Genomic DNA, 22,771 nt, shown 5'->3' on the forward strand with positions numbered 1-22,771 from the left:
GAAAAGTGTAGCTGGAATTTTGGTTCCTCGGGGGCACAGCTCCCCTGCCACACTGTAGCCCCCTTTGTACTCACAGGCCTCAGTGTCTTGGCAGTCCATCCCCCTTCTGGATTCCCAAGATTCCCAGCTGCTGAATTCTCCTTCTGGTCTTCACGGTTCTTTCAACATCCGCAAGCTCGCTCAGAGTGTGTCTCGGTGGCTGACCTTTTATACTCTTTGAAAGAGTTGATTGGAGTCAGGTGTGAGTAGTTGTTCCTCCCTGCCAAACTCTGCTTGACCTCATTAGCGGGACAACGTGGAGACTGCCCATAGGAATCCATTGCCCATGGATTCCTATAGGTAATCCTCATGACTCCTGTTTGCCTCTTCTTCGTCCCAGTAGTTGGACATCTAGAATGCAAGTAGGATTGTGGGAGTTGTAGGTTTTCCTGGAGATCATGGAAAAACCATGTAGTGTTTTGTCAGGATGAAGGGGGTAAATGTATTGTGATGGGTAAATGGATTTTCTATTGGATTTTAATTTCCCTGGTTGTTTTCTCCTTTTTATTACAGAACGGTACGGAGGTATGATGGGACTCTGCTGACAATGTTCCATGACAACTGAGGGGATGTCGGGTAGGGGTGGATCGGAACAGGAGGAATAGCATGTCTCACCCGAGAGCGTGTCTCCCATAGTCCCCGAGCACCCGTTTCCCAGGTGATCCTCCTTCGCCCGCCCCCAGGGTTGTGATCCAAGAGCAATGTGTCACAGCCCGCCATGCGAAAACCAGCTTGCATGGCGGGTGGCCTCAAGTCCCATTATCACTGTGGCGAAAGGTTTCGGTTGCCATGGCGCTTGTGGCAACATACTGGGCATCAACAAACTGCATTTGCTCATTCGCGTTGGGTAAAAGACGTTGCAATGGTTACCCAACGCGAGGAGCGGCCGCAAACCCGAGGGACTTCCGGGTTCCATAAAGGAGGAACATTTCCGGGTATCATCGCTTCTGATCAAAGTTATAACGTTGCTCTAACGCTGTTCGTCCCTCCTGAACAGCTGCTCTTCCCTGTTCCTCAATTCTTCCTGTATGATTCCTATTTTTGGATTCCTTACTGTGCTTCCTTCCTGATTGTCACACGCAACCCGCTCCTTGCCGTCCTCTGGCAAAACGAACGTTCCTTTCTTTGCTGTTCCTCGGCAAAACAAACTTTCCTTTTCTTGCCGTCCTGCAGCAAATGGACATTGTTCCTCCCTCGAATCTGCTTGCAGCTTCCCATGAAGTGAACCCCTTCAATGTTGGTTGACCCATGGCCAACGCCATCTGTCTTCAGTCCAACCTGGAAATTACCTTGGACCGTGTATTGGATTGTTTGGAATATTCTTGGCCTTGGATGTGATTGGACTTTCTTATAATTTTCTGTCATTTGTATTCCGGTGGAAATAGTAATGAGGACATCTTCCCAGAAAAAGATGCTCTGCAGTGTCCTTTTTTTGTTTTATCCTCTAAGTTTCACTGGATTACTTTATCTACTGGGTTGATCCCTTCCTTCCTCAAAGTGTGGGATTTTCGTCCTCCATTTCATTGGAGAGAGTGAAGATAGAGCAGTATCACCAAAGAGTAGGATAAACGAATTTGCGTTCTTGCTATCAGGTTAGTTATATTGCCTTTACCAGACAAGTATATCATCACCATCTTCTAGTACTAAATCTATCCTTCCCTTTTTACAGCTTGACGCCGACCAGGTGGTAGAACTGCTCTGTTGCTCCAATTGCTGTCCTGTCTGTTGAAATTATCAGATAGGGTGGTGTCTAGAGAAAAATGTCACCCTGTATTCAGGAGACCCTGGTTCATGGGGTTCAACGCATAACGAAGTAGAATCACTGACTCCTTGTATATCTTGTGAGTACTTCTTCTACAGTGGTGGTATCAAACAACATCGTATTACTCCTACAGTGGTGGTGTAACACGATGGCCCTCCCCTGGCCACCTGAACAAAGGATCCCTGGGAAAAGCCTGGGAGAAACACCTCAGGTTTCTCACAGCAGGCATTCAGAGAATAAGTATGGGCAATCCTGTTCAGCCGCAACTTTGCAAGCCTGTTGTAAGTATCTTCGGGCAAAGCACAAGGTGGCGTCCTCACTATCTGGGCAAAGGCAGCAAGCCAATGAATAGGAATATTGAAGATCAAGAGAACAAAGGAGAAGCAAGGGAAAAAGGAAGAAACTAGGCAAGAGGGTACGAGAGAGCAAGGGCAGCGTCACCTCAAACTGGAAACAAGCTGGAGGGTTGCAACAGGCCAAGCCAGCATCACACGGCTACCAAAATGGGACGCTGGACAGAGCAGGCACCATTTTGGAAAATACTAGACTGTTGCTGCCGTTTAGACAGTAAAGTCGCAGCAATCCTGAATGGCTTCCAAAGTTTCCAAGCAATGCTATAACGACCATTGGGTGGCTGTGACAAAATCCTGCACTTTACCTAAAAAAGAAAAAAATCAGCAGATTAACCTCATTGCAATTTATCTTGCAACAAAAACCGCAAACACCCCATGGAGGCCTATGTACGCCAAAAATGGAACATAACCTGGAGATAAATCTGTCAGACCAAGTTGCAATTACGGTAAACTAGTTTGGCAGTGATTCCATTGAAGAATCATAGAATTACTGTCAAATTCATGATGTGGACCCCTCGAGCCAATATCCACAAACTACCGTACTGGAAAGATACAGAAGCAGTCTTTTCCTCACAGCATCATCATGATCATACTACCGTTAACATAGCATTCTAAGATGCAAGATACCATAGTGCAAAAAACAGAGACCAACAACTACAAACATTAAGAGTGTCTGACGACACTCGAGATAAAACTCTAGAGTCCTTGAACATTCAGATTATGCAGGGTATTCCTGCCTCTGAAAACTGAAAGAAGGCAAACTTATTTTCAAGTTGATGTGGTAAGAAGAAAGGATGGAATTTAAGCAAAATCTTGTTTGTATAGGATTCACAGGAGACCATCATCTGTAACTTGCTAACCATCCAAGTCAAGCTAAAAAGCAATCAAAAGCAATGTCTTTCGAGCCATCCCTTTAATGTACATGGTACCATGGATTCAGCACGCTGAATGGAGTAGCGAGGATTTGCACAGAATTACACAAACATGTGGAATGGATCAGCGTGGATTTGCACAAGATCAAACAAGCACATAGACTGGAGCAGCACGGATTTGCGCAATATCACACGTGTGCGGCATGGAGATGTGAGGATTTGCGCCAGATCACACACATGGAAGCTGGGAATTGATTTTGAGTTGCGGGGTAAGAAGCGCATCAATATTATACAAAAGCTTCATGATTTGTGCAAAGAAACAAGCTTTGCCACAGCCAACAGTTTTTATATACAAATGTTTCATGATGGTGCAAAAAAAACAACAAGCTTCGTCACTGCCTGTGGGTTTTTATATAAACGTTTAATGGTTGTTTTCATTCATTCAGGACGTCCTCTATAGATACATGACCGTCTTATCCATTTTAATAACCAGTTGAGATTTAAACATATGGGGCGGGCCTCAAATATATTGGGTTGTTTCAATTGATTCAGGACGTTAAATAACCATGACAGTCTTATCGGTTTAGATCGCATTTATACCCGATTCAGATCAAATATTATATATAAAAAATGTTGGGGTTTGATAGACATTTTGAGGGGTGCCTCAAATGTAGGGGGTTGCATTAATTCATGACGTCCTCTATCGATACATGGTCGCTTGAAGGAATAGTGCGCTCAAAAATATTATTGCCCCGAGCGTTCGGGCATGTGTTTTTAAGCATACGTTGATCGATCGTACAAACATTTCCTATGCACCTTACCATAGTTTTCCTCACTTTTACACATGCAAAATCAGATGGCAGGGCTCGGCCATCTTGTGCTAATCTTATCCGTTGCTGCATCGCCCTAAGATGATCTTCCCTGGCAGCACTAAATCATATCCCCCGCTCCTGAAGCGGACATCACCATTCCTAGCAATATTCCCTGCCTATCTCCATGACGTTACTGGGCAGCGTAGCAAAACGCACCCAGTCATCACCTACGTCTTGACGTCAGTTGACGCAGAACCCAGAATATCAACACACATCCTCTCACAGCACAGTGCGTCCCAATTTTGACTTCAAAACATTATTTATAAAGGAAACCGCAATACTCTGCAATTTATAATGTACATTTATTTCACAATAAACGCTCCAAGAACATCCGCCGATTTCCATATTCAAGCACTTTGGTCTCAATCCACAAATGTTTATCGCAAGTCATACAGTGTTCCTTTGGGTATAAGAAGCGCATTGGATGCACCGTGAATCGCAAGGCTTCCACATCAGCTTGTTGCTAGACCACCATAAACAATGTCAGGTTGCTTCTTAACGCTGGTACCGCGAAAGGGCATATCGGCCCGGGGTGATCGTCCCAAAACTGAGCGATTGAAATCCAGCCATTTAAATGGATCTGCAACTGCCGGCTGAAGAAGCCACAAATTGGTATCTAGAAACTATGACATTCGCAGAATGGCAGGATGTAGCTGTGTAGAAAACATAACAGAAAGGTGTCTCAGTAGCCGTTCTTTATTCTAATTGATCAATTTACCCATTAATTTTGCACCGTGTGAAAACTAATGATGAACACAAACGTGAAATAATGGAAACGGAGAAAACGTTGTGGAAAGTTGGAGTCTACGATGTGCTTGAGAGGTTAGTGCTATGGAGTATGTTTAGCTCGCAATGGGATGCAGATGCGGAAAAGGACGTAAGTATTTGAAGAACAGAGATGGTATTTTAACTGAATATTAACGTAGAATTTGGCGTTGGTGGAACCTGGGTGAACCCAGGCATGGACTTCATGCATTTCGGAGCTGGACTGCCCATGTGCCTGGGCCAAAGACAAGTACACACAGGTTGTTTTTGCGTGTCGTTGCAATATGCCACAAACAACAACCCATTACAATATAAGCCAGCAATACTGGTCAGAAAATGAAACCTTGATTTGTTCGGCTATAAAGTCGTCTACAGTAAAACTTACATAATATTCGGCATTTCCATTCTTTCGGCGTAACGCAGTGTCCGTTCAGATCAACAAATTTTTATAAAATGAAATTACATGTTCCTTTGTCCAGTTTTGGAATGATGAACCTCATCATATTTGACGGTATTACACACCTCCCTTCATTCTATTCTGAATCCTCCCTTTCTTCCAAGGACGAAAAAGAATTTAACCCTATACTGTGTAGGATGCGTGGGTGTGCACAGCTCACAAGCAAATTCAAAAGTGGTGACCTTCACTCCCATGGGAGAGAATAGCCCTGCAGACCAACGTGGCATTTGAAATATTTTTGAAAAACAAACAAATTGTTTGCTGGCATCCACCAGTGCTGCGCAAAATTTCTAGTGATTTACTTTTTTTGTGAAAACAGTTAGTGTACTTCCAAATGCCTTATTTTTAGAGTCCCTTTGGCCCTCTGGTGAACTGCTCACTCTCCCAGCGCCTCGCACAGCCAGCACCCACCAGCTGTCAGCTGAGCCCATCTCCTGTTCTCACGGCAATGCAGCTATTTATTTTTGCAAGTAGCGAGTCTCGAGCCATGACAAAATGTGCTTGTACAAGAATGTCAGCGCAAGCCCTGCTCCAACCTTAGTGCACAATCCGTCTCTGCTCACTGACTCGTGCCATTTCCAACCCTCTCCTGTCAGGCCGCGGTCCCCTGAACCCATGACCCCTGTTCCCTTTGAACACATCTGGTCCCCAGACCCTACCCCTGCACAACCTCAAATTCACCTCCCATATACATAATCAGAAGTGGTCATATATTTTGTTAACACTGACACCTATCCACAATGCGTTTCAAATCGTAAGACTCCAAAGGCTCCAAATCAAAGATCGGCCCCTCTGATAAGGCATCCAATAGCAATGACACCTAACACATCGCCCCCATAAAAATATAGGTCAAAATGCACCTATTTCACAACAACAGACCCCTTTCATGCATTGTTTTGCTTAAAGTAGTTCTTGCGTGCCAAGTTTCTTATCTAGCATAGGTCTCATTCATTTGTGAGACGCGTATTTATTCAGCTATTTGGACACGTGCTTGGTAAGGCAACCGCAGACCCTGCAGTTGCTTTCAAGCTGATATCCATCTGACCCTCCCCGATCAGTGAAGGACCCACAAGAGCTTGACGAAAGTAGGAAGTGTGAAAGCACAGCGTTACACTCTATGGCATCCTCCAAAAGGCGCTTCTTGCAAAAAAAAAATTGACAAAGAGGATACATTTGAAATGACAATTTGGACGCTTTATTTGGACAATTCACAAAGAGGATACATTTCAAAAGACAATTTGGATGCTTTATTTGGATAATTGACAAAGAGGATACATTTGAAAAGACAATTTAGACGCTTTATTTGGACAATTTACATATACATTCTTGAACAAATAAATTAGCTGCTAATCATTTGAACCGGGAAGTGAACAGTTCCACAAGGTCTGCTTTCGGTGGGCATGGCACATTTGCAATGTTTTGTGGCAATGTATGTGTCCTAGGAATATAATCATGAGTGTTTCCATTAGTATGCATGTCCAACACAGTCAAAGTGAGATCTTTCAGAAAATCGAATTCCATTTCCTGGTCTATTGGCTTGACCCCCCATTTTTTGCTTCTTTTTGTAAAGGCCATTGTGTAAAGAAGCATCCCAAAGTTTCCGGCAGTCCTTGATTGTTCTCTCCCTATCTTCTCATTATGCGCTAATACCGCTAGTAAAGTTCGATATTGCATCCCGTCTATGCTGAAATGCAATCTCTTGGGCCTGTACTTTAGGCACATATCCAAATCTCCCATGTGACAGAATTCTGTGAGTCCCTTCAGATCTCTTGATAGAGTTTTATCAAACACGATCTTATCAAGAGCTTTGTGAGAAGGTGAAGATGGAACCAACCACTTCTAGCGTTCCTGCTCCTCCGATAAAGGTCCATGTGCACATTGGTGAAAATGTAGGTTTTCTGTCCAAGAGTGAACATTGGAACAGTGGTGCGTTAATGAGCGTGATTTTTCAAGTAGAATTTCCACAGACCCAATACAAGTTTTGGAGCTCCACCAAAGATGGTTGCTCAAAGACTGGGACCACTGTAAAATATTTTCAGAACCCTTTTTTTTTTACCAGCAGCTTGGATTTTTTATTGATCGATTTAGCAACGTGCATACATCAAATTGATGGCGAATGCTTGGAAACTGCTCTCGCATGGCTTTGGCTATTGAAACATGTCTGTCGGTGGCTATGAGGTCTATTTGCATCCCCCTCGATTGGAGATCTTCCAGAGATTTTCTCCATGGCCATTGAGGATTTACATTCGGACGCCTGCACGACTACCAAACTCACAATTATTTTGGTTTCCATGAACTTTAAGTGGTATGTGCAGTACTTTGCTGAAAATCCGGGGCTGTCACACTGTCCAGCACCAGCTAGCCTGAACCGTTTGTCGGAGAATGTCCTTTCAACTGACATTTGTTCAATTTTACAGGCTTCACTAATAGCAGGGAATACATATTCTCATTGATATTTGTAGTACTGCCTTTTAGAAGGTTGTATACAAATTGTTCGTTTTACAACTGTTCGAATTACAATTGACCTTTTCACAATTGACCGAATTGTGAAGGTCAATTGTAACATGTGTGGGGGAAACCCCCCACAACCCCCCACCCAACGCCAAACCCTATATATATATATATATATATATATATATATATATATATGGTCAATTGTGAAAAGGTCAATTGTGACCCTTTAAATTCGGTCAATTGTTAATTCGAACAATTGTAAACGAACAATTTGGGTAATACCTTTTAGAAAGGAACTGAAGTCCCACAAATTGACAAAAAATGGACAACTAACTAAAAGTAGAGCCGCTGAAAAGTAAAGCTGCTCCACACAGTAGGCTGGCACTTTGCCCAGCATCGGTTGAGCGGACCATGAAAATGTAGCCTGGAGCTGGGCACAGGTGGCTTGGATTTTCAGGTTAGTGCCTTGTCATACACGAGTCACATTTACATATAGCTGCCCGCATACTTCCCCACTCACCGGATGGACACATTTCAGCATCAGTATAATCTCTACCAAGCAGCTGTCGAATACAATGTATTTGTGCTCCTTTATTAGATTATCGTCCTGCATGAATGTGGTTTGTGACTCAACTGTGGTTGACATATCGGCCAAACAGGACATACTGAAGTCGAGATCTTTGGCAAGTTCCTCGGTCATTTGCGGTGAGTCTTCAGCATCTGTTTTTTCAGCTTGTGTTATTTGCACACGAATTGGAGAAACCATCAATGTCGATTGTTTATTGGGTGGCCCTTTTTTTGCGGGTGTAGATTGTGTGAAGTGGTCACTGAGTAACCCAAAAGCATCTTCCTTATATTCAGTTTCTTCTTCATTTTGTCGCGTTCTCACATTGTAGCAATGGTCCAAAAACACTGTTTGCTTCGCCGGTCACATTCAATCCATTTTCTGGCCATTGGGCATAACCATCTCGAGTCTGCTTATTGACTGGACTACACCGCGCCTCAAATAATAGTTGCTCCATGGTGAAATCTGTTCGGCAAGCAACATCTTTGGTTTCATTTATTGTCTGTGTCTTTATACTTCTTTTGCTTCTGGGCCTCTAGTAGATAGGTTGTAAAAACATGTTCAATGTAAATCTAACATATAGTATATAGCACTTTAGATTAAAAAAACATGTTATGAAGACAACACCAAACCAGACCACTTTTCGTAAACGAAATTGTTTTTAAGTTACCCATGTTTTCATGATTTTCTGTGAAACCATGTTCTTCACTGTAACGACCACACCAGCAAGCTGGTCCGCTACCTCTGATCCATGTGCCTCCACTTCTAATTCCCGACCTTGTATACATCCCTTGAATAGAAAATTAATTTTAAAAAAAATCGTATTTGAAATCAAATTCTTTCATCGCACACATCACTTACATACATACCCTCGTACACGGTGTATGTCATTTAGTCAAACAAGAAATTTCGAATTTCACCTTATTGGTGGCAAGTTTAATCGATCAGAGATTAAACGTGCAAAACCTACTGGTTGTAATGTTGCACTGAAGCATTTTGCATTGATTTTGGCATTAGGGTAGATATTGTAATGTTAGAACTGAAATGATAAAACTTGAAAAACTGCACTTTTATATGAATGTCACTGTCTAATAGTATCAGATGTAGGATTTACTTTCTTTCATTCAAGGGAACTGTCAGTACACATACATCATACTCTGGACCAGCTCCAAAGCATGATGTAATTGTAGTCAAAGTACCAGCATCCCCCTGTAACACAGTACTTGTTTTAGTATGGATGAAAACAGTGAAATTGAACAGAGACAATCGGGTGCAGACAATGGTACATATAAATAAAAACCCTCGAATGAAACATTATGTAAACAAACGACAGGATACGTAAACTATGTCATTATGTAAAATTCCATGCATAAAATTTCCGTAATCGAAAAGCGAAATAAAACTACCTGATAGGCACTCGAAGTTGTTGTTGACTCCGGTAAAGAAATGGATGCAGAATCTTGCTCATTCATTTTCAGTGCATTGTCACGAATTAATAAAGGGAAAATTAGATTTGCATTACATATGTGGGAAGATCCAACTCAATAATATGAACTTCAGCAAGTCTGTATGGCTCACCATTGGTATACTGGACGGTTTATGGTCATATTACCGAACTTATAAATCTCTAAAAAAAAAAAATCTCGAAAAAAAAGGCAGAAAAAAAAATATCGAATTTTTTTTATGACTGGTTTTTTTTCGAAATGGGGGGGTTCCCCCCCAAACCCTGTTTTTTTCTATTTTTTTTATTTTAACCCCTTTTTTTACTTACCTGACCCAAAAAATACATACTAAAAAAAAAAATAATAAATTTAATATTTTTTTTTCGGCCTTTTTTTCCGAGATTTTTGTTATTCAAGATTTTTTTTTCGGCCTTTTCACCGACCACCATACTTGGACATGTCGGTGATGTTGTCACTACCAATAGTCTGTGCTTCCGTCAATATGCTCACCTAAAAGAATTGACATGTGAAGCAACCGATTTCGAAAAGATTATGCTTATTTCAAAGGGCACTATGGCATAGTTTTCTGTGTTCATAAATAATTTTCTATGATGCTCCTAAAACCAGGGACCGATGTCTAGCAAAACTGGGTATAGTTATAAAGCAATACAATGTGGTAAATATGCAAAGTTTAGTAAGAAACATTTACACAGAAACCACCAATCCATTCATGTTCAGTACCCCAATACCTACAGCTAATTCATGAACCATGACTCACCTTAGGCAGCGTGTGCATGAATAGTTGGAATTGCATTTGGAAGCAATTTACAAGACATTCTGAGTCTATGCTTCTTTGTGTACTGCGATTGTTCGTACATATCCGGCGTAAAGTGCAGGCTGCAAATGCGGAATCCATTGCCCCTCAAGTCCCCCAAGACATCCTGGAAGTTAATGTTAATGGCAATGAGAAGAATGAACATTACACTACTGGGTACATTTGTTTGAAATAGATAGAAATTTAGAGATCAAGAAGAGATGATTAGGTGACCTGCCCTTACCTTGACCAACAGACAGTTCGATTCAGCAAGCAGGGTAGTTAGTAGCAGCAGAACAGATAGCGCGATCACGAGTTGACTTGAGAAACTTGTGTATAGGCGCGTTATAAATGCCATATCATATATCATATCAGTGCTCAGAGATGTTCACAGATAGCACAATGACGAGCTGACTTGCAGTGCTCACAGATGCTGTCATGATAAATATCAAGGGGTTTATAAAGAATTAGAAAAGCGGGTGTGTATATGAATGAGTGACGTGTTTATGGCATGGTCTTATGTGGATAGCTGGGACGCAGCCTTCCTAGAGACACTGGGTCTGGCTAGGCCATGTGTACAATGGCCCCTGCGCGTAAGATACCATTGAAGTGTACATGGTGTTTGACACCTTGGCCTATCCCATCCCTCCCAGACCCCTTGGCAGCGCACATACACAGGTGCCATCTGCCGTTGATAATTGAGGGGGGATGGATGGGTATGAGGCGTGCAGACAAGGCCCGGAACAACGCTGAAGGGAGAGAGACACTTTTGTGGATTGCAGTGGCGCAGTCTGCTTCAAGGGAGCCTGCCTGGAGACATAGGGTCTGGGGAGGCCATGTGAACAATGGCCCCTGCGCAGAAGATACCTTTGAAATGTACATGTTGTTTGGCACCTCAGCCGTTCCCACCCTGAGAGCCCCCTTTGGGAGGGCACGGACACAGGTGCAAACTGCCATTGATAGGGTAGTGGGGGATGGACGGCCAAGAGGCATGCAGAAAAGGGCCCGGAATAATGCTGAATGGAAAAACACTTATGTGGATTGTAGAGGGGCAATCTGCTTCGGGGGAGCATGCCTGGAGACCTGGGTCTGGCTAGGCCATGTGAACAATGGCCCCTGCGCCGAAGATACCTTGATTCATTGAAATATTGAAACAACCATTCATAAAACTTCTGCTGTATTTTATTTTGTTGCTGATGTTGATGGCACAAATGTACTACACATTATATACTTCGGGTTGCAGCACAGTGTCGGAAAATCCCCTGTATTGACCGCTATCACTGGGGAATGTGGCTCTAATGGCACCAACGACAGAGGCAGGTATTACTCGTCGAACCCAAGCCTCCCATGAAGCCACCATGCAAACACACGATAGGCCACAAGCCTGTACCACCGACGGAATAGAAGAACAAGTTACTTTCTTACCTGGTAACGTTCTTTCGATGGGATGGTCCGACGACGTATTCCATATCTATGACATGTAATCACCACAGCTGTGCTGCTTCTGAAACTTTTTCGGCGTCTGCGTCCTGCGTCGATGCGCAGTCGTCGAGGACCTCCTCCGACGTCCGACGTCATCCGATGTGATAAGTAGGACGCACGACGCCCATAGCCTCAGTTGTAGTTTTTTCCCCCAGAACGTGTGACATAAGTCAACTGCCAGTCAGACACAAAGCCTTGCGGAACGTAAGCTGCAATCGCAAAAGAAATTCTGCAGCGGGAAAGGTAGGGAGGGAGCGATATGGAATACGTCGTCGGACCATCCCATCGAAAGAACGTTACCAGGTAAGAAAGTAACTTGTTCTTCGAGGGGATTGGGTCGTCTGACGTATTCCATATCTATGACAGACTCCCAAAGCAGTACCAAGCAAGGAGGTGGGAAAAGAATTTAAAACACAAATTTAGCATGCCCAATCAAATTGTGGAATAAAGGACTGCCTTGCCAAAGGCCAGATTCTGCCCTCTGATGGAATCGAGGGAGTAGTGGCGTAGAAAAGTATGTACTGAAGCCCAGGTGGCTGCATCACAGATGTGACGAATAGGAACACCCCTCTGCAGGGCAGTAGACGCAGCCACTCCCCTGGTAGAATGGGCCCGCAAGCCAGCCAGAGGGTCCTTACCCGCCACGCGGTAACACTCGGAGATAGCTAAAATAATCCAACGAGACAAAGTCGGTTTCGTCACAGCTTGTCCGAAACGCTTTCCAGCGTAACCAATGAAAAGTTGATCGTCCACTCTGACCCGGGACATGCGCCAAATATAAAAGCTCAACGCTCTCCTAGGATCAAGCCTATGGAGCCTCTCCGCTTCCTTACCAGGATGTGGAGGAGGATAGAACGCCGGAAGAACAACCTTCTGGCTCAAATGAAATTCTGAAACCACCTTCGGAAGAAAGGAAGGACGAACTCTAAGGACAACCCTGTCCTTATGAAACACAGTGAAGGGTGGCTTAACTGAAAGTGCCTGTAACTAACTCACTCTGCAAGCGGAAGTAACTGCAACCAAAAACAGTTTTCAGAGTTAACAGTCTCAAAGGGCAAGAATGCAAAGGCTCAAACGGAGCACCCATAAGACACTTAAGAACAAGGTTCAAATCCCAACCGGGCACCAGAAAAGGTGACAGAGGAAACACATTAGTGAGCCCTTTCAAAAACTGAGAAATTAAAGGAATCTTAAAATAGGAACATTCTTCAGACGAGTGCTTAAATATGGACAGCGCCACCAGGTAACCTTTAATGGTCCCCACTTGCAAGCCCCTGTGGGCCAACGAAAGCAAAAAAGACAGAACCATGGGAATGTCACTCAAAAGGATCCACATTCTTAACTCTGCACCAGTCGCAGAACTTTCTCCAACGGCAACGGTACAGAGACTTTGTTCCCGGCTGCCTGGCCGAGAGCAACACCTCCATCACGTCTTCAGGGAGGACCCAATCCTTATACCTCAACCTTTCAGAAGCCTTTCAGAAGCCAAGCGTGAAGGTTGAGGGATCTGACCTCTGGATGGAGAACCTGACCCCCCGCCCGTGAGAGCAGATCGTCTCGGTAGGGAAGACGACGTGGAGGGCAGATGGACAAGTCGAGAAGGTCCGGGTACCGCGTCCTCCGGGCCCACTCCGGAGCAATGAGGATCATCCGGGAACCGAACCTCCGTAACCTCCGCAGTACTTGCGGGATGACAGGGACTGGAGGAAATGCGTACAGCAGTGGGAATGACCACTTCACCAAGTACGCGTCTCCTAAGGCTCCTTTTGGAGGAAAGTCCCGCAAGCAGAACCTTTCGCACTTCCGGTTGACACTGGAGGCAAAAAGATCCACTTGAGGGGTCCCCCAAAGGGCGAAGATCTCCAGGAGAATCTCCTGAGCCAGCTCCCACTCGTGAGAGATTGTGCTCTGCCTGCTCAGAGCGTCCGCCGTCTCGTTGTCGTCTCCGGCCAGATGAACAGCCGAGATCGAAACTTTCTGCTGGATGGCCCAGAACTCGAGCTGCATCGCCTCCCTGCACAGAGGAAGTGTCCCTGCCCCCCACTTTTTGTTGAGGTAGTGCATGGCCACCGTGTTGTCCGTTAGAATCAGGACACTCTTTCCTCGCACAGTCGGCAGAAAAGCCTTCAGGGCAAGCCGGACGGCCCTCAGCTCCAACAGATTGATATGGAGTCTGGACTCCGACGGAGACCAACGACCGCTGACTGTCATTTCGTTGGCATGAGCTCCCCATCCCGTGAGGGATGCGTCCGTCACGATCATCACCTCCGGCCAGGGCAGCCAAAATGGGGCCCCCTTCATCAGATTGCCTTCGATGGCCCACCACAGAAGGTCCTGGGTGACCGAGGGCAGCACCTGAACATGGTCCGACAGCCTGCCGGAGAACTGAGACCACTGGAGCTTGAGTGCCCACTGCAAAGATCTCATCCGCAGACTAGCCTCTGGCACCAGAAGAATGCAGGATGCCATGAGGCCGAGCAGTCTCAAGAACTCGGACCCTGGGAGATTCTGGGCAAGTTGAAACTTGTGCACCATCTGCTGAATGTGAAGAGCCCTCACCTGGGGAGGAAAACACTGCCCCAGGGATGTGTCGAGCACTGCTCCGATGTACTGGAGCTGCTGCGTTGGTGTCAAATGGGACTTCTTTAAATTGAGGTAGATGCCCAGCTTGTGAAGGGAGTGGCAGGTGACGGACAGATGATCCAGGACTTGCTCAGGAGAGCTCCCCCTGATCAACCAATCGTCCAGGTAGGGGTAGACGTAAATCCCCCCTTTCCTGAGATGTGCTGCTACCACCACCATGAGTTTGGTGAAATCCCTCGGGCGGAGGTCAATCCGAACGGCAGGACTCAAAACTGAAAGTGCGAGTCGCCAACCGCGAACCTCAGGTACTTCTTGTGCTTGGGATTGATCGGCACATGGAAGTAAGCGTCCTTAAGGTCGAGAGACACCAACCAATCCTGAAGTTGAAGGGCCTGGAGGACTTGAGAGAGAGTAACCATCTTGAACTTGTCCTTCCTGAGGAGTTTGTTCAAACTGCGCAAGTCCATGATGGGTCTCAATCCCCCGTCTTTCTTCGAAATCAAAAAATAAGGGGAATACCATCCCTTGTTCCTCTCCGCTACAGGCACCAGTTCTATGGCGCCTTTCTCCAGCAGGGCTTGAATTTCCTGCGCAAGGAGCGGATCCGGACTCTTCAAAGAGAGGTTCCCAGGTGGATTGTCGTGAGGCCTCTGCCGAAATGGAAGACATTTGCCGTGGGTTATGATCTCCAGAACCCACACATCTGAAGTAATGGCACGCCACTCTACAAGATGCTGCACCAGCCTTCCCCCAACCGGCGAACCATGGGACCTGGTCTCATGACTGAGTGGTAGCGGCTGCGGCATTGCCTGAGGGCAAAGAGGCAACTGCCCGAGCGGCCTTGGCACCTCGAGTACCCTGTTTTCCACCTCTGGCACTCTTACGGTGGCCTCTTTGACTGCTAGCTCCTCTCGCTTTACTGAAGGATGAGTAATAGCGAAAGGAACCTCCCCTCCATTGTTGTCCCCTAGGACGAAAAGGCAGAGGTTGTCGAACTACAGAGTCCAACGACTTTGCTGTAGCTTTGGAGATCTGCAACCTCTCAAGGCTCTCGTCAGCCTTGCTGCCAAAAAGATGTTCACCGTCAAAGGGCATGTTGAGGAGCCGGGACTGCACATCAGGAGCGAATCCAGACTTCCGCAACCACGCAAACCTGCGTATTACGGTGCTCGCCGCCATGGACCGGCTGACACAATCTGCCATGTCCAAACCCGACTGAATGGCCTCACACATGGCATCCTTGCCATCCTGAACCATAGCAAGGAAACCATCCTGTTTGTCCCCTTCGGGAATATGTTCAGCCACTAATGCAACACAGTTCCACAGAGTGTGTGTGAAACGAGACAAGGCACATATGGAGTTGGCCGCCTGAAGCGCCATACCCCCTGAAGAAAACACTTTCTTTGCCCAGCCGTCAAAACGTTTGTCGTCCCTATCCGGAGGGATGGTAGGATGTGACGCCTGATTTGCCGGGGCCGTAGCCGCCTGCACCACCAAACTCTCCGCAGTGGGGTGCCTGGACAAGTAGCAGGGGTCGCTACTGGCTGGATGGTATTTTCGCGACAAAGATTTGCCCACTGCCGGAAGACTCTCCGGAGCAGTCCAAGCCGCCGCCACCCTTCTCGGCAGAGCCATATGAAACGGCAGTACCGGGTCAGTGGGGGGACCAAGATCAAGGATGTCCGTGAGATCATCCTGAACAAACTCCCTTGGGGGACCCGAGACATAAGGCGCCGGTATGAAGAATCGGCATGAGTGCCAGGCTCCGGCCTACAAAACTCCACCTCTGGAGAGGTGTTCAGTCCACTGGCATCATGCAGTGACTGCCTCAGGTCATCAAACTGGCTATGGCCCGAGAGAAGCTCATCTGGTACCGTAACCGGAAACAAGCCTTCATCAGAGTCTTCATCACCCTCTGAAATGTACTCCTGGAGGTGAGAGGAAGACACCTGGGGACCAAAGCTATGTCTGACCTTAGCCAGAGCCTTTCTAGGGGCTAACCCCGTGCCACGGGGCCCCTCCGACACCACCTCCTCGAAAGGCGTTGAGGGCGCCGAACGAGTTGGCGCCGGCGTCGAAAGAAACGGTGTTGACGTCGAGCAAATCGGAGTCGAGGTCAGCTGCAGCACCGCCAGCATCGACGGCGTCGACACAGGCCTCGAAGCCGGAGCTCCGAGCGGGTCTCTCGACCACCTAGGTGCCGACAGCGTCGACGACCCCCTCGGAGGCGGAGCCTCGAGAGAAATCGTCGACGACCTCGGCGCCACAGGCGTCGACGTCTTCTTCGAAGATGGCACAGGATCACGCGGTCTAGAGCGTGTCGAGGACTGGGACCTGGAACGGGCATGGCGAGAACGGCTACCCTTTTCCGAGCAGGACCTTTCCCGCAAGCCATGCCGACCACCCGAGCCCGAAGGCGTATGAGCGGTGTCTCTCGACCGGTGCCGACCGACCCCACTTGGAGGCGCGGACGGACCGGTGCCCTGCGATTCAAGAATCGCTAACATCTGCTTCCCGAAGGAAGCCCATTCCTCCGGTGTCGCTTGCATGATGGGATAAGTGACCCGCCGACGGGCGGAGTCCTCGGAAGAGGATGGGGAAGGCGACCGATGCCGGCGCTTCCTGGAATGCCTCAAAGAGGCGGAGGAGTGGCGAGACCGACTCCTGGAAGGAGACCCACTGGACTTCCGACGATGACGCAGAGAGTCACCTCTCGAGTCATCCGTCAAAAGCCCCGTAGACCTCGACTTCCGGGGCTTAGACACCTGACCTACCGACAGCTTCTTCTTGCGTTCCCGCAAGGCCTTGGCCGTGAATGACTGGCAGTCGACACAGTCATCCGTATCGTGGGCCTCTTTGAGGCTCCAGAGGCAGGTGTTGTGCGAGTCTGTGACCGACATCTTGGACCCACAGTCCCCACATTTCTTGAAGCCCGGTCACGGGGTTGAAGACAAAGTAGACATCGCCACGAACAGGTCTTCACAAAAACCGAACAGGTTCAACAAACCGAGAAGAATACAGCAAACTCCAAAGAGTCGAGGCGTACCGAGATTCATGAAGCGAACACGTTCGCGGAAAAAACGGAAATGAGGCTACGGGCGTCGTGCGTCCTACTTATCACATCGGGTGACGTCGGTTGTCGGAGGAGGTCCTCGGGGACGGCGCATCGACATCATCGATGCAGGACGGAGACGCTGAAGATTTTCCGAAGCAGCACAGCTGTGGACATTACCCGTCATAGATATGGAATACGTCGGAGGACCCAATCCCCTCGAAGCATACAAACTGTATTTAAATGAACATGATAAGTGTATCAAACCTTAGTTGAAAATGCAATCTTGTACCCTATGGAATAGTTGCCAGTTCAAATGTTACTTCATGGATAAACCAACCTCGGCTTTTAACGTGTAAACACATTACAAAAGTGAATAGCTATGCATACCGTAACATTTGGGGCACAGAGAAATATTTTTTCTTGGTTGTGCATGAAAGACACATAAGATGACCAGTATGATTTCCCCAAATTGCGAGTGATGTATAGAATTGCAAGACTACATTTATTTGGCGGTGATATATCAAAGTAACGACAATATAGGAGACAAGCAAGAAATTTAAGTGGCCTCAGTGGTCAAATTGGCATCAAATCTAGAGTACACTTACTCGTTACTTGGATTGCGAGGGCAAACTGTTGCGCGAAGTTAGTGCATAAGCACCATCATAATCCTCAACACGGACCTTGTGAGGCAGGCTGCCTTGAAGTCATGCAGCTTGGTAACGCATAGCGGTGGTGTGCCTTCTTCCAATATGTAGACAGAGCATCCAGAGTTTTCTCTGCAGCAGCAGCAGTTCTCCTCCTCGGTTGGAATGACCTCACACCGATTGCAGGTACACCCGGTGGAAACCTCTTCCATGCGACTAGGCACAGGCTCTTGATCCAGTGATTCGTCCTCCCAACTGTTGTCCGAAGCCCCATCGTTTCCGCATCTTTCTCTTTCAACTTATTCAGCCTTGGAATACCCCTTGTCCTACTGGTAGGGCTGTATTGTTGCCATTATGCAACAAAATTAAAATAGATAGTAATGATAGTACTAGTATCTATTTGCATGGGCTACGAGCAACGAAGAGAGCTGAACAGAGTAGAAATGAGCCACAGGGTACACAAAAAAAAATACAGTGAAACGTTTGAAAAAGCAACTCTGATGCTGTCTGATGAGAAGTGGTCTGTTTATACTTATTGAGGAAAGAGGCGTCCTGCCATTTCCATGGAGACATGTCATTAGCTGGAGTGCAGAGAACGTTGACAAGAGACGTTGCGAAATGGCCCGTACGTGTCTACTGATGTCAGCTTCAGGGGCAGGGGATATGATTTAGTGCTGCCAGGGCAGTTCACCTTAAGCGATGTGGCAACGGATAAGATTAGCACAAGATGGCCGCACCCTGCTGCCTGATTTTGCATGTGTAAAAGTGAGGAAAACTACGGTAAGGTGCATAGGAAATGTTTGTACGATCGATCAACGTATGCTTAAAAACACATGCCCGAATGCTCGGGACAATATTTTTGAGCGCACTATCCTTAAATCTCGGGGGTGCCTCCAATGGATAGGGTGACGCTATAGCATCTATTTAGAGCATGCCCGGGGCTCTTATTCCATCTATATGCATTTTATATCAATTCATATAAAATGTTATATAAACATTTTGGGGGGAGTCGCATAAAATCTCATGGGGTGCTCCATTGGATAGCGGTTTGCTCTAGCATCTATTTATAGCCCCTACCGGGGCTCTTATCCCATTGATAGAGCATTTTGGGGTCCATAGATTGTATATCAAACATTTTGGGGCCCGATTTATTAATGGGGATCAGCTACAATGTCAAAAAGGGGCGTGGCCACCTGTCAAAACAAACGTCTGAAAAAAAAAGGTATCCCACTATACTAAACTTAAGAGATTAATATGCCTAGTGTCAAGACATCATGAAGTAAGACACTGACGAGAGATTCAACTTTCTAAATAAAAGTTTTACCTTTTCTTAAATTTCAGAATGGAGTGAGGCCTATCTTGCCCTATGCTAAAGTGGGATTTCCCTACCTAAAGAAAACTAAGTATAGTCTGTGACAGTAAGTTCAACTTAAAAGTCGGTCTGTATCCAAAACCGATACTTGCATCCACAACTAAATCTACACAATGTGTAAGGATGTCGGCAGCAAAAGAAATGGTGTTCAAAATAAAAGTTCTGAGCTTGTTCCAGCTCCTGGCTTAATGTCAGCTTCCCCAAGTTCAAAACAGTTCCAAATGTCCTCGGGGTTCCCTTCTCCAAGAGTTCAACATAATTCCTAAAATCTCAGCATTCCCTTTCACAAGAGGTCAGCTCTTCCAGCTTCAAAACTACAATCGGTTCAAATCTCCTGGCTTTCAAAACAGTTCCAATTCAACATTGAGAAAAAACTGTTTATTACAAAAATGGTCTCGGTATGTGTGCGCGCACTCGGAAGATCAACTAAATTATTTTTGCAATACATACCGAGACCATTTTTGTAATAAACAGTTTTTTCTCAATGCGTAGATTATGCCACTTAGCCATATTGCAGCATACACTGCCCTTTCAAATATGTCTGTCCAACATACAGATATGTCTAGCTGCCCTTCCGCGGTGCAGGTCATGTGACTTGTTGTGAGACGTTAATACCGCAATGACGTCAGAGGAAATAACTTGTTTTGCTCCAGTCGCTGGCAGTAATCGCCAAGGCCAGTTGACACGAGTCATCTATGACTATAAGGTAATCTTTATGCTAGCCAAAATATAAAACAAGCCTTTGATGCACAAATAGACTCGGTGGAGTAACCGCACTCGTGCACGTGTGATCTTTTTCCTTTGTAGTAAACGTGCGAAGCTAAGCAGTGACAAACGTCTGTCTTTCTGCATGTGGATGAAAAACATCTTTGTGGTATCACAAAGTCCGGCACAGTGATTTCTTGCTGGTACGTCCCCTGTCTCTAGCGTTTGTAATCACACCTAAATTTTAGCGACTAATAGTATTACATCCATTGTTGTGTCAGAACAAACACACCGTCATTGATTGGTCTGTGTTTCTCGTTTCTGTCATTCAGACAGGATTGAGTTGTAACGTCACTGTGTGAAGTGGGAATAAGTGTCCATCCAAAATATGAAGGCCACAACAACATAGAGGTCTTGTTTTTCCTGACTGTTTGCCGGTACGTGATGCTCTGACTAGTACCTAGTATACATTTAGGATCAAATTAAGTTATCTATGTGGAATCAACACCACTAGTCTGTAAGATCTCCGTTTGATAGTCTCCGAATGGCACAACTATAGAATGGTGCCATTTGACAATAAGAAACGTTTTCTTCACTATTTATATTAAGTAACGTTAGGCCGAATAATATGTGCCCAAAAAAAAGATATTGTGATATGACAAGCCAAATTGTAGGGCTGGCACATACTAAGTTGCCAATGCCACGATATGTACCTGTGCATGTGTCTCTGAAATACAAACGTACCCACCAAAGTAGATGGAGAGGGTGAAACATAGGTTCTCTGCTATAAATACATGTGAAGAATAATATTAGGCTCGTTTAGTAATTTTTTGTGTTGTTTTCTTCTTTTTTTAGATATCTCGAGACATTGTATACTTGACTGTGTAACAAGCTGTACCTGTTAATATTGTGTCCTGAGGAAAGCCTTACATACACGACTAATTGACAAAAACCTTAGGAGAAGTCGGTGTGAAAATATCAAGGCTGGAAACGTATTTGTGCACGTCGACGCGAAAGGAGTGGGGACGCTGTAGCAATATAAATTTAGGCTATTGTAAAGTCACCCACTGTGCTACTAACACCACTATTGTCTGACGACCAAATATTAGGTGAACACATCACAAGATTTAAATTGTAGATTAGGTTTTTATATCTGTGTTTTGTTTCTTGTGTTTTTATGTATGTATAATGAATTGTACAAATGTGACCCAATGGTCTGTTTTATTAGAAAACATAATAAATTGATGAATTATTTTTGCTAAAATTGAGCCTTCCATCTCTTTATATTTGTTAAAAGATTGATGGTTTGTGATTACATGGATTTGTTGTGAGAGCTAGTTATGTTAACCCCTGGTGAGGATATGTAATGGTAGTTTGTTGGAAATCCTTCTTGTGTTCCGCTGTACATTTGGTCCTCATCCAACAGACCCCAGAAAAAAGAGGACTCGTGCTATAAAAGCGTGCTCACTATTTGTGTATAAACCTTTGTGGACAACCCTTTGGTTGGTTGAGCAGTTTCCTAAATTAATATGGAAAATGTACATATATTATCGTTTACCGATGATATTTTTAAAAAATGCCTGGGCCTACCATCGATTTTAGTGCCCCCAGTCGCGGGATCTGCCCCGTCACAACCCGTGACCCCTAATGATATTGACCTGCTGACACAAAAAACTAAGAAATTTATTCGAACTCAATCACATGGCCAACTTATGATTGAATACTTGAAAGCAGGGGTTATCCCAGAAGGCCTCCAAGTAAAAAACATTCCCAGAGTCTTCCTAGAGAACCCTAAATTCATGAAAGGATTTAGCGGTGTTGGGAACAAATGCTCCCGCGACTGGGTAATCTTAATAATCGAGACAGCAGAAGAAGAAGGGAAGAAACAGAAACAAGAACTTGATTCCCTCGAAGCAAAAATCAAAGAAGAATCAGTTATTCCCGATATTAAATCTAGTCTGGAAAAAATGAATGACGAAATGGCCAAATTTAAAACTTTCACGTTAGACAAAAAAATTTGGAAACTCAAGAAAGACATTGCTAACTATAAGGAAGAAACAACATATCCGTACTTAGTTCCCGGCTTTTTCCTGCAATATAGCAATAGTCAAACCAACCAAAAAGGCCAAAATAGATTCCAACGAAACAAGAAATTGGTAACCTTTTCAAACTCGTCCAACAGTAGTGACTCTGACTCGTCTCAGAGTGGCCAAAATACAAGTGGAGCACTGACACCACATAGTGGCCCACATAATCAATTTTTTCAACAACGCAGGAACCGCGGAAGAAACCGACCGTGGAACCCACACCCAATGCGAACTCGACAGTGGATGCCACCGCCAACTTGGTGAACCCAATTTTCAACTTGAGCACACATGTTCTAACATCGGCAGAACTTTCGGTTTTGAGTAGGGGTTTATCTTTCGTTCCGGTCTGCAAGGCTAATGCCTTCCAGACCGAAATCGAAATGAGAAATTTTTTCCGTATCATCAGGCTCAAATACTTCTTCCATGATAAAGCACCCAAAAATGATAC

At 45.4% G+C, this 22,771-nt stretch overlaps 1 protein-coding gene across 1 annotated transcript in view; it reads right to left on the reverse strand.

Annotated features, from left to right (window-relative positions):
- LOC138566703 (adenosine deaminase domain-containing protein 2-like) overlaps positions 1-22,771 on the reverse strand; it is a 1,803,535-nt gene that overhangs the window by 649,430 nt on the left and 1,131,334 nt on the right. The window lies entirely within an intron of this gene.

This window comes from Ambystoma mexicanum, chromosome 2p (genome assembly GCF_040938575.1).
Source record: "Ambystoma mexicanum isolate Mex_15411 chromosome 2p, UKY_AmexF1_1, whole genome shotgun sequence".
Taxonomy (NCBI): Eukaryota; Metazoa; Chordata; class Amphibia; order Caudata; family Ambystomatidae; genus Ambystoma; species Ambystoma mexicanum.